Genomic DNA, 12,725 nt, shown 5'->3' on the forward strand with positions numbered 1-12,725 from the left:
AAATAATGCAAATCAGAAAGTTGGAGTTCCGTAAAGTCAGTCAAGGAGTGCATTGAGATAAATGGCATCTTTTATACTTTATATGTATCTTTGTGTATTCTAAACGATGAGTGACGTAACAGTGTACAGTGTGGTTGTAGCTTGTGAATTTGTGAAATGAGTGTCAGGGACATCCAGAGTAGTTAGGAATGCTATGCCAGGAGGGATCATCACTACAAATTAAGTGATGCTCTGCTATTGGATGGTGGACTTAAGGAGGTAAACATGTACATTAGAAAGTGTCTTAGTAAGTATTCTATTGTTGTGAGGAGACACCATGACCGAGACAATTCCTAAGAGATAATATTCCATCTGGCACTTGCTTACAGTTTCAGAGGCTTAGTATAATATTCTTGTGATCATCATGGTTGGCATCATGGTGGCAGGCAGGCAGGCATGGTTCTGAAGTACAGAGCCTTACATCTTAATCTTCAGGTTGAAGGTGGCAGAGACAGAGATAAAAACACACAAACAGACAGAGACTTGGCTTGTTGTGGGTTTTATCAACCTCATAGCCCATTCCAGTGACACACCTCCTCCAACAGGGACTCATGTCCTAATAAAGCCACATATCCTAATCCTTTTAAAACAGTTCCACTAACTCAGATTGAAACATTTAAATATATGACTCTATTAGAACCATTCTAACTCAAACTACCACAGAAAGTCTAGGCAAATCCCAAAAAAGCTATTTTAAAATAGTGCAACCAATATTCTAAGAATGACACTAATGGAATCACATAAAATGTTCAATTAAAATCAGAAGATCATGGGCTAGACAGATGGTCAGTAGTTAAAAGCTCTGTTCTTCCAAAGGACTTGAGTTCAATTCCCAGCATCCCCATGGTCGTTCACAACCATTCATTATTCCAGTTCCAGAACATACAGTATACACAGGCATACATGAGTGTAAAACACTCAAACATAACATAACATAAATAAATGTAAAAACAAGATAAAAAATCAAAGGGTCAAAATTGGTGTTATCAGAAACAAAGAAAACATGGAGTGAGAAGAAAACATTTGCTGGTAACTATGGGTCACATGGATCAGATTATAAAAACACCTTTAAAATGAATACAATATAGGTACTCCCAATAAACCACTAGCGTTCAATGTGGATTATGAAAACAAGTTATAATTGGTATGCAAGGCATTCATATTCAACACAATGACTGTTTTTTGGTTGTTGTTTAAAAAAGAGATTTAAGAAAGGCTCACTCCAAAAAAGGTTCAGTGTGTACATTAATTTTAAAAGAAGCAGATGTCAGATCAAGAAATGGCCACTAGGAAAGATAAAGATTACAAAGTCACAAAAGGGTCAATTATCCAAAAGAACATCATATTCTCAAACAAGTGTGCCCCAATTACAGTGTCAAAACATCTAAGACAAATCTTGGAGAGTGGCATGGAGAAGTTCACAGTGGCAATGGAGATCTCAACTCTCCTCTGCCAGTTATTGGTAAACCAAGGAAGCATATGATGAGAAATCAGGTATAGAATCTGAAGATCATTGGCAGTCATCTCAATCTGCTTAGTATTTATAGAATATGCCATATCCAAACATAGTAGGATTTACGTATCTCAAGGCAATAAGAAACAATTGCAAGAAGAATTCATTCTTAGATACAAAAAAATTAACAAATAGAACAGACGCAATGTAAAAGACATTTCAAACCCATTTTAAGATATCATTAATATCAGGAATATGGAGATGGCATACAAATTGCTGTAAACACATGAATGCACATACACACACACACACATACACACACACACACCACCTAACTATCCATGTATGTATGTGAAATGAGTGTTATGAGAAACTTATGATTTAAGTAACTTTAGATATACAGAAGTAAAGATAAAGACAAAAGCTGAATTTATTATGCATTATGTGATCATGAACTAAGGTTTTGCCCACCGAGAAGAATTTTAGCAATTCGACACCTTTGAATCTTTCACAGGAACTGAGAAACTAAAAGCATCGTAAATGAGGAGGAAGAATTTTTATAATAGGCAGTGGTATGGATAATAAAACATCAGAGGCCAAATTTTCCATAAAGCAATGCAATAATTTCAGGGAGATAGGCCTCAATTCATCTTAAGCTTCTTATAAATATTCAGAATAACTTTCAATAAAATTCATAGTACAATGCCCATACCCCATGCACACTCCTTTGTTCTTTCCACAAATGAAGACTAGTGAACACAGCAATTGGTTATTAATACCACCTTACAATAAAAAGAAATAGAGATGTATGATGAACTGGCTGGTTCAAGGAGCTAGAATATATGTAAGAGACTAGAACCCAAGGAAGGTGGAAATGTGAAAGATAAATGGAAAAGCACAGGATTTCACAAAATACAAACACAAATCATAGGAGGATATCAAAATGTACTGAGACCTGACTGAAAGGGCCTACCACTGCCAGCCATGGCAGTGATTCCTAATCCCACACCTGTGAGGCTGGAGCAAGGTGATAATGTACAGGCCAGTCTCAAACTCAAATTATATAACCTAAAATGAATGAAACAAATAATCTAAAAGAAAAGGGGTACCACTGCCAGCCATGGCATTGAATGCCTGTAATCCCATCACCTGTGAGGCTGGGGCAAGTAATGATGTTCAGGCCAGTCTTAAAAGAAAATAATATACCATAAAATAAATGAAAGTATTAAAACAAGAAAGGGAAGTTGTTGGCCACAGTTTTATAATTTGAGCAAAAGGAGAGGGATGCATGGCAAATCAGATAACAAACTAAAACATAAGTTTCATCATAATATTAACATATAAAGAAATAGTTTAATAAACAAGTCAATCGAAGAACAAAGATAAGTCTTCCCTGATGAAGACTTTCAAAGAAATTATGAGTATGCAGATTCATAGCTGGTATTCAACAAAGAGCAGATAAAAAATTAGACTACTAGATTCACATTCATTACCGACTGGCAAATGGGTAGTTTGGTCCACACTTCGACTACACTAGTCCTGACTCTTTCCCCTTTGTCGTGGACCTAATTTGCTAAGCACTTCCCTCTAATGTTCTCTTACATTCACAGAAGCTCTCCACTAGGGTCCTCCCCTGACATCACAGTTTACCCAGTACTGACTCTGGCCTCCTTTAAAACATCTAAACTTCTGTAATGTAAGTTCTGCTATTTTGTACCCTGAGCTGTTGTTACACTTGTCTTTGTGACCAAATAACTTCCAGGTGACAAGATGAACATCCACATAGGTCTGTATCTCAACTCCATCACTTGATGATATTTTGGGGAACAGATTACAAAAGGGCATGAGTTAAACTCTTTGTGTTAGTTTATATGTTTATTACTCATTTTGATTATTTTTTCACAACTTTCACATTTAAGAACTTATGAAACTCAAAGGAAAAAAACCCACTAATTTGAGAATTCATTATACCTCAAATTTATATTTATCTATTTTTATTTATCTATTTATTTTTGTTTTTCAAGTCAGGGTTTCTCTGTGTCATAGCCCTGCCTATCCTAGATCTCGCTCTGTAGACCAGGCTGGCCTTGAACTTAGAGATCGGCCTGCCTCTGCCTCCTGAGTGCTGGGATCAAAGGTGCATGGCACCACACCCAGCTACCTCAAATATTTATATAGTCATTAAGAATTTAAATGCAAAGGACAAGCTTGTCAATAATATAATGTGCTGAACTATGAACTATGAATATTATGTAGGTCTGTATTTAAAAACTGAATGGATTGATTCATAATAACTTAAGAATTGGTAAAAAATTAAAAAGTACATAAAAAACTCTGAAGCTAAAAAATTAAATGTGTATTTTATTGTCTGTCATTTATATCTCAAAGAAACTTCAAAATTTTGCTTTGTTAAGTAAATATCCAAACACTAGCTGGACCTTGCCCAACATTAGAGGATACCAGTAGATTTTATCGGTTATATTTAGTTTTCTATCCTACCAACTGAACAATCTCCCTATGACAGTGTCTTTTCTTACACATATTGTCAGATACTATCCAAAGGTATACTGAGGAAAAAAGTATAATAGATAAACACTATGCTTCAGAGCTCACTGCCTACTGGAAGTGGTGTAAAACAGCCCAAGAAACTACAATAAATTGTTACATGTGTTTTTATTTTAGGTAAAATTCAAGATCCCCTTAAAACTAGGAGTTAGATGTGAGGAAAGCATAGAGAACTGTAGCTGTGTCCTAACTGCCTTGTCTCCTGAGACTACACATTCTTGAAGCAATAATTAGGTTCCTCTTGCTGTGGAAGAAGCTAAGGCACCAGGCACTTCCCAGAGGCTCCACATGCATACCAATGAAGGGTCTGCATCCTCAAAGGACTTGGCTTCCTGAGAGTATCATTTGCATTCAAATCCCTCCTTGTGGGCCTTACAAGAATATCATGGGGAAAAAATAGCCTTAAAAGGAAAGCTTGCTCATCAAAATTTGGGAAGGGGCAAAAGGTCACCATACCTCCATGAATATGCCACTCACCTCATAAACTGTCATTTAAAATCTACCACTCTGAGTCCAAAGGACTACTAGCTTTGTGTCTGTCTACTCCAATCTCTCTAGAGTATATATTTTGCTTTTCTAAATAAACTTAAGCTGTCTGTGTCTCTCAGCTGATTTTTTACTTCCAGAAGATAAGAACCAAGGAGAGGGTAGGGCATGGTGGCCCATGCCATTTTGGGAAGCAGAGGCAAACAGGTCTCTATACAAGTGTGGGAACAACCAGGGTTACATACAGGGACCCTGTCTCAAAGCACAAACAAAGTACCAAAAAGAAAACCTTGAACCAGTAACAGGGAGAAGATTCTACAGCTTCCTGGAGCAGGTGACTGGCATGTATCCAAAGAACCAGTTATCTGGGTGAAGAACAGAGTTGTCTGAAAAATAGAAACAAAGAGCCTTCACCATTACTTGGAAACCAGAGAATGCAGGGGCGGGGAGGGGGGGGGCGGGAGATTTTTTACTTAGGCCTTTAACAGCAGATTATAAAGTATGTATTTATGTGGTGGGCTCTACATACAGATTCTAATACTACTGAGGAAACTAAGGTTTCCTTTGAGGGCTCTTATTATCATTAATAACAGAATTTAGAAATGCATTTTAAAAAAGCTCCAGGACAATTTTGTTAGAATTAATGACAAAAACTCAGTACAGTTGAGGTGAAAATCCTGGCAGCTGCCAGAAGGGGAAATGGAGGAAAGGTCATGCATGCCTCTTAAGTTAGATATGGAGTAGAAATAGACAGCTTATTAAGGAAAAACCCTCCCAAGAATGGAATTAGGCTCATCAGTTGAGGAAAGAGCCCCCAAAGCATCCGACCATGTGGTGTAGAGACTTTTATCGTTCTCTTGTCCTCCTTGTTTTTACTTTGAGGACTTGTTCCTTGGGTGGGGCCAGGGAAGGAAGGGCTTCCAGTCTTCTGCAAACTGACTTTTTCACTTGCTACTCTCCTATCACAGTAAGACTGATGAGCAATTACTTAATTTAATTAATATTGGAATCTTACCTACCTAGAATAATATTGAACACACATGTGCTTCATAATTGCTAACTGAATGAGCAAATGCCATGTTACCACACTATTCAATATATACTTGAACGGTATGTATATCTCAGACTAACAGAAAAAAATTAACAAATACAACTAGGGGATGTCTTTCTGTATGCTGTGAATACATGTTGTTCCCATGGTAAATTAATAAACTGCTTTGGCCTATGGCAAGAAAGCTTAGAGGCAGGCAGGAAATTCAAGCAGATAGACAGGAAGAAGAAAGGAGGGAGAGGAGGAGATGGCTGCTGCTGCTGCCATGAGAAGCAAGATGCCAGCAGACCAGTAAAGCCACGGAACATGTGGCAAAACATAGATTAATAGAAATGGGGTAATTTAAGTTATAAGAGCTAGCTAGTGGAACTGCCATAGGCCATGCAATTGGTAATTAAAATTAAGCCTCTGAATGATTATTTTATAAGCAGCTGAGGGGCCTCACAGCTGGGCGAGACACAGGAAAACTTCCAGCTATAAAATACTTTTGTAGAAATGATTAATTAAGCACACAGATAGCAAACATTAAAACACCAGGGATGGCTCAGTGGAGAACAAGCCCCATGCTAGAACTTATTTGTAGCATGCAAAAGGCCCAGGGTTCCATCCCCTGGTTCCATCCTCCAAATCACTTTCTAAAAAGTCCCCCCAAAATAAATATTTTTATTACTCCAAGATTACACATAGTGTGGACTCAACAAAAATAACTTTTGTTCTGATCAGGGTTTTAGCAGTACACTCAGAAAGTTTTCAATCCTAGTGGCAGACTGTTATCATTTTGCTGAGCTGGTCGCTAAGGCAGTAGTTTCAAATTCTAATTGCCCATTAAATAGTGAGACAATTTCTTTCTCATACTTTGCAAAAAATATGAATGAACAGATTACTGAGGAAGATTTTATGTCATAATCCAAAGCCATTGTATATGAATGTGAGAAATCACAAGGGCTATAACACAGGAGGAAAGTTCTTGAGGTATAACAAATTTCTATTTTAAATGGTGCTTATCAGTTTTAAAGATTTTATATATTTAAAATCTTTTAGGTCATCTCCATGATAAGCACAAATAAAACATAGAACACAAACAAAAGGAAATGAGGAGGTAATAAAAACATGTCATTATAAAAAAAGCAACTAATCACAAAGGCAGGCAGTAAAAAGCAGAAATGGGAGAGAAGAATGATATAAAGCATACTAAAAAAAATCCCCACTAAAATGCATTGCTAATTCTGCATATATGTTGAAAATATGCATGAGTGTGGGTGCATTAACCTATGCATCCACATGTGGGTGCCAGAATGTCTTCATGGATGCCTTGGGTGTCTTCCTTTACCAGCCCCCACCCCAATTTTTTTGAGACATAATTATTTCATTGAGCTTGAAGCTTGTCATTTGGCCTGGACTGGCTGGCTAGAAAGGCCCTGGGATCTGTCTGTCTCCACCCCTGGTCCCCACCATGGGGATTAGAGGTAAGTGTGGTACCACACCTAGCTTTTACATACAAGTTTGAGATCCAACCTCAGATCTTTATTCCTGGACACCAATCACTTTATCCTTTTGTCATCTTCCCAGGTCCTACTAATTATTTATGTAAAAATTAACAAGCATATCCAACTCCATGTGTTGTCCTATATAGACTCATATATTTGAACAATTGGTCTTCAGTTGATAATGCCATTTGGGGAGTAGGAGTAGCCTTGCTGGAGGAAGGACTTCACTGGGAGTAGGCTTTGAGAGTTTATAACTGCACCCCACTTAGAGTTTGCTCTGTATGTTTTGTGCTTGTAGTTGAAAATGTGATTTCTCAGTTTCCTACTCCAGCCTCTTCCTTTGAGGCTGCCTCTGCTAAAATAAACTCTTTTGTTAAGTTGCTTTTGGCCATGGTGTTTTATCACAGCACCAGAAAAGTAAGTGTCTTAGTTAAGGTTTCTATTGCTGGGAAGAGACACAATGACCACGGCAACTCTTAGAAAGAAAACATTTCATTGGGGTGGCTTACAGTTTCAGAGGTTCAGTCCATTTTCATCATGGCAGGGAGCATGGCAGCATGCAGGCGGACATGGTGCTGGCTACATCTTGATCAGAAGGCGTCAGGAAGTTGACTGAGACACTGGGCGGTATTCTGAGCATCAGAAACCTCAAAGCCTGTCCCCACAGTGACACACTTCCTATAACAAGGCCATACTCACTCCAACAAAGCCATACCTCCAAATAGTGCCACTCCTTATGGCCTTATGAGGGACAATTACATTCAGACCACCACAGTAACTAATACATCATACCAATTACTTTTCATCTTTAATAAATTTCTTTGTGATTTATTATCCGTAATGTCTTATATACTTATTTTTTAAAGTTTTTTTCAAAATAATTTATTTAGTCAGTAGGGGTGAATCTTTTAATTGAGTACCAGTTCCAGTTCTCCATGTTTGATGACATGTGTAAGTGCTGTCTTCAGCAATGGGGCCATACCATCAGATTGTAGAGAGCAACCAATAGGCTTAGTAATAGCCTGTGATATTTGGGGGAGTCTATAGGACCTCTATGGCCTACAACTCAATAAGATGTAACCAATTCCTGGCACTAGAGATTTTATTTGGTGGCATAAGATGTCTAACTGGGGCACTGTCTCACTTGTATGGTGATTCCATTTAAATTTCATAGTTTTGGTGCCTGTCCTGGATCTCTCTCTGTAGACCAGATTGGCCCCAAACTCACAGGGATCCACCTGGATCTGCCTCCTGAGTGCTGGGATTAAAGGCATGTGCCACCGCCACCTGGCCTCATATAAGTGTATATTTTAAGAACCTTCTACAGCAGTAGGTGTTGTAGAATATTAGTTAAAGATGGGTTACATTTGTTTATGTTGTGGAACATTTGTTTAATGATGCAAAGATGTGTTGCATTCTTTTATGTTGCATTTGTTTAACTCTATGTGTTACTGTGCCTGTCTAAAACACCTGATTGGTCTAATAAAGAGTAGAATGGCCAATAGCAAGGCAGGAGAAAGGATAGGCAGGGCTGGCAGGCAGAGAGAATAAATAGGAGGAGAAATCTGGGGAGAGGGAGATCTAGGGAAGAGAGAAGGAGGAGTGCTCTAAGGGCCAGCCACCAAGCCACACAGCCAGACACGGGAATAAGAAGGAAAGAAAAGATATAGAGAAAGGTAAAAGCCCAGAGCAAAAGGTAGATGACATAATTTAAGTTAAGAAAAGCTGGTTAAGATCACTGGTGGTTCTTCCAGAGAACCCAGGTTCAATTCCCAGCACCCACATGATGGCACACAACTTTCTGTGGCTCCAGTTCTGGGAGATCTGACACCTCCACCAATGTGCATAAAATAAAGTTATTATTTTTTTTAAAGAAAAGCTGGCTAGAAATAAGTGAAGCTAGGGCCAGGCATTCAAAAGAAAGAATTAGCCTCCATGTGTATTTATTTGGGATCTGGGTGGCGGGCCCTCAAAAGAGTCAAAGACTGAAAACAATCAACAACAAGTAGGTTTCCAGTTAGCTTCTCAAGGGCCTTAGTGTTCCTCAGCCCTCTCCATACTCCCTCCTTCACCCTTCTCTCCATCCTCCTCCCCAGTTGATCCTCCTAGTCTAGACTCCCTCTGTCTCCCTGCAACAATACATTCTATCTCCCCTTCTTGGGAGATCCTCCCCTCCTACTGATCCCTTCCTGTGGACCTAACCTCGGCAGTTATCCACACTGTAGCACTTGAAGCTTAAAAGCTAAGCTCCACATATAAGAGAAAACATGCAATATTTGACTTTTGGGGTCTGGGCCATGTCACTTAGGATGACATTTCTGGCTCCATCCATTGACTTGCAAATTTCATAATTTTATTTTCATAAAAGCTGAATAATATTCCATTGTACCACATTTTCATTATTCATTCATCAGTTGATAATGGGCATCTAGGCTATTTCCAATTTGGGGCTGTTATGAATAGAACAAAAATGAACACAGATGAACAAATATCTCTGGAGTAAGGTGCAGAGTCCTTTGGGTATATGCCCAAGCTGGATCTTGAGGTAGATCAATTTTCAGCTTTTTGAGGAACCTCCACACTGGTTTCCATAGTAGTTGTACCAGTTTTCACTCCCACCAGCAATGACTAAGTGCTCCCCTTCCCCTGCATCTTTGCCAGCATGTGTTGTCATTTGCATGCTACTAGGTGAGAAAAGTAATCATCAGCATAACCCAGCTACAAATGCTGCAGCATACAACAGTGAACTCCTTATAAGATACTAGTATAATAATGGCATATATGTTAAAGGATTAACCAACCACCTTTTAAAATTAGATTTATGTCCCACTCCATGAGATGGAACTTATGCCTGACACTGCTAAATTGGCCAAGAATATGTGACTTGATAAGTCATGGGCATAAGAGAAAAACTTACTAGGACAATTCTGCTGAAGAAATATAGCGATAAAATAACTCCTAGTGATATATTGCTATACCCACAGATCAGTCTATCACTTAACTCTCATCAGAGAAGATTCTTCTTGTGGGAGATGGGAATTAACACAGAGATCCACAACTGGGACAGTGTGCAGAGAGTGAGAGACTTTGAATTACTCAATCCTAAAAAGGAGGCCTCCATCAACCCCTCCCCTCAAGGCTCAGGGATGGATCTATTCAGAAGAGGAGGAGGAGGCAGAAAGAGTGTAAAAACCAGAAGTGGTGGATGACTCCAAGAAAATGAGTCTTCCAGACAAAACAGGACTGACATACATATAAAGTCAGAAAGACAGTGACAGCATGCACAGGACCTGCATGTGTTCAAACTGGCAAAATTCCAGCACTGAGAGGGGGAGGTAGACACAAAGTCCTACCCTTAACCAAGAGGTATTTGAAATTGATACCGGCTGGGAAAGGAAAATCAGTTTTCTTCAATGGACTATCACAGGGTATATCAACCACATTTCAGGGTAGGTCCCATGCCCAGAAGTAGTTGGCCAACACAGACCAGACTCCATTATTTGTGGTGGAGAGAGAGAGAGAGAGAGAGAGAGAGAGAGAGAGAGAGAGAGAGAGAGAGGGGGGAGGGAGGGAGAGAGAGAGAAAGAGAGAGAGGTGGGGAGGATTTGTAAGAAGTTGAGGAAGGGGGAAAACATGACCAAAATATATGAAAACATTTTAAATAGAAAATATTGGCTTTCTCTCCCTCTCCCTCCCCCTCTCTTTATCTCTGTGTGTCTATGTGTCTCTGTGTGTGTGTCTCAGTCTCTGACTCTGTCTCTGTGTGTGTGTGTGTGTGTGTGTGTGTGTGTGTGTGTGTGTGTGTGTGCGCGCGTGTGGGTGTGTGGGTGTGTGTCTGTGTCTGTGTCTGTGTCTGTGTCTGTGTCTGTGTCTGTGTCTGTGTCTGTGTCTGTGCTGGCATGTACAGTTGGTTCTCTCCTGCCACCTTGAAGGGTCCAAATGATCAAATGCAGGCCCTAAGGCTTATACACAAGTGCCTCCACTGTCTGAGGCATCTTATTGGCCCTGTTTACTTATTTTCTATACCTATATACCCACAGTCACATCAAAAAATTTAGGCAACTGGAAAAAGTTTAAGAAGTTCTGACCTACACATACCCAGAATGGACCAAAGGGAGCATCTGGCTTTGTTCTTTAGAGTCCAGGGGACCCACATATAGCTATTCATCAATAGGAGTTTTTCTACAGTCATCAAATCACTAGCCTCCTTGAAACCAACTGCTATAGGCACAGACTAATCCACAAAATTACATACATGAAAATCTGTCCCATGAATTCAGAGTTCACTATTAAATTACAAAAGGACTAGTCAGGAATTCTCCCTAGGGGTCACCACAGCGGCAGAGGCTTACTATTTCTCATGCTTATACTGTAAGCCCCTCAAAACTTGTGAGTAGTCAGGCCTCACCTATGAGGACCTCTAACAGACAGGCTCTGTCCACAGAATATGCTAAGGGCTGTAACTGCTTGACCCATCCCTCCCCCCAGATGAAGGCAGTCAAGCTCTGGATTCAAAAACCCACCAATCCCTACCCTAGAAAGCTCCACCCCAAGAAGTCCTATATAAACCCTGTCTTCTGCTCAGTTCTCTGCTGCTTCTCATCTGATTAGGACTCAAACTCTCGGAGATCTGCCTGCCTCTGCCTCCCAAGTGCTGGGATTAAAGGCATGCATGCCACCACTGCCTGGATAAGCATTTTCTTAGTGATTGATGAGGGAGGGTCCAGCCCACTGTGGGTGGTGTTGTGGGTGGTGCCATTCTTGGACTGACAGTCCAGGGTTCTATAAGAAAGCAGACTGAGCAAGCTAGTAAGCAGCCTCCCCCCTCATGACCTCTACATTAGCTCCTGCTTCCGAGTTCCTACCCTGTTTGAGTTCCTCTCCTGATGTCCTCTGATGATGAATGATGATATGGAAGTACAAGCCAAATAAACCTTTTCCTTCCCAAGTTGCTTTGGTCATGATGTTTCATTACAGGAATCAAAACCCCAACTAGGACACAGCCACACTGGAAGGAGGAACAGGGGTGTGTAATGATTCCCTGAAACAATCTCCAGGGTCCTGTTTTAAACAGAGGGTCAGGTTTAAACAGAGGGTCAGATGCGATCCCACATGGCCATCATCTTTGCCTTGGCTGGTTTCTCCTGCAAGTTGGTCTGACAAGCTGCAAAATTCTTTCTAAGAAACAAGGTTCCCTCTGTCCTACACCAAGATCCCAGACTTTTCCTTCTTCCAGCGTGAGGTTTCTGGAGAAATTCCAATGCTTTTGGGTGTACTATCTCAAAAGTCTCCTAGGCAAAGGGAGAGGCACACAGGAGTACCTTCACTCTTGCCAGGCTGTTTACATAACCCAACAACTATTCAGTAAATGGCTCAAACAAATCGTCAAAAAAACTTTCTTTACAAACCAAACCCAGGGCCAGACTAAGAAAGTTCACCAGGAGTTCTCGACGTCATACAACTGAGCATCTAGAGTACTCTTCACAAGTAAGAGGTCCTTTGTTACAGGTATGGATTTGAGTCTAGAGGGGAAGCTATTGGAGTTGCCAGGTTCTTCTGCCTCTTTTCCGTGAATAGTGCAGAGACACATGAATAGTTACAAGCAAGGTCATGGTTTATTAAAGGAGAGATACAGAGGAGTTTT

The sequence above is a fragment of the Onychomys torridus genome, chromosome X (genome assembly GCF_903995425.1).
Source record: "Onychomys torridus chromosome X, mOncTor1.1, whole genome shotgun sequence".
NCBI lineage: Eukaryota > Metazoa > Chordata > Mammalia > Rodentia > Cricetidae > Onychomys > Onychomys torridus.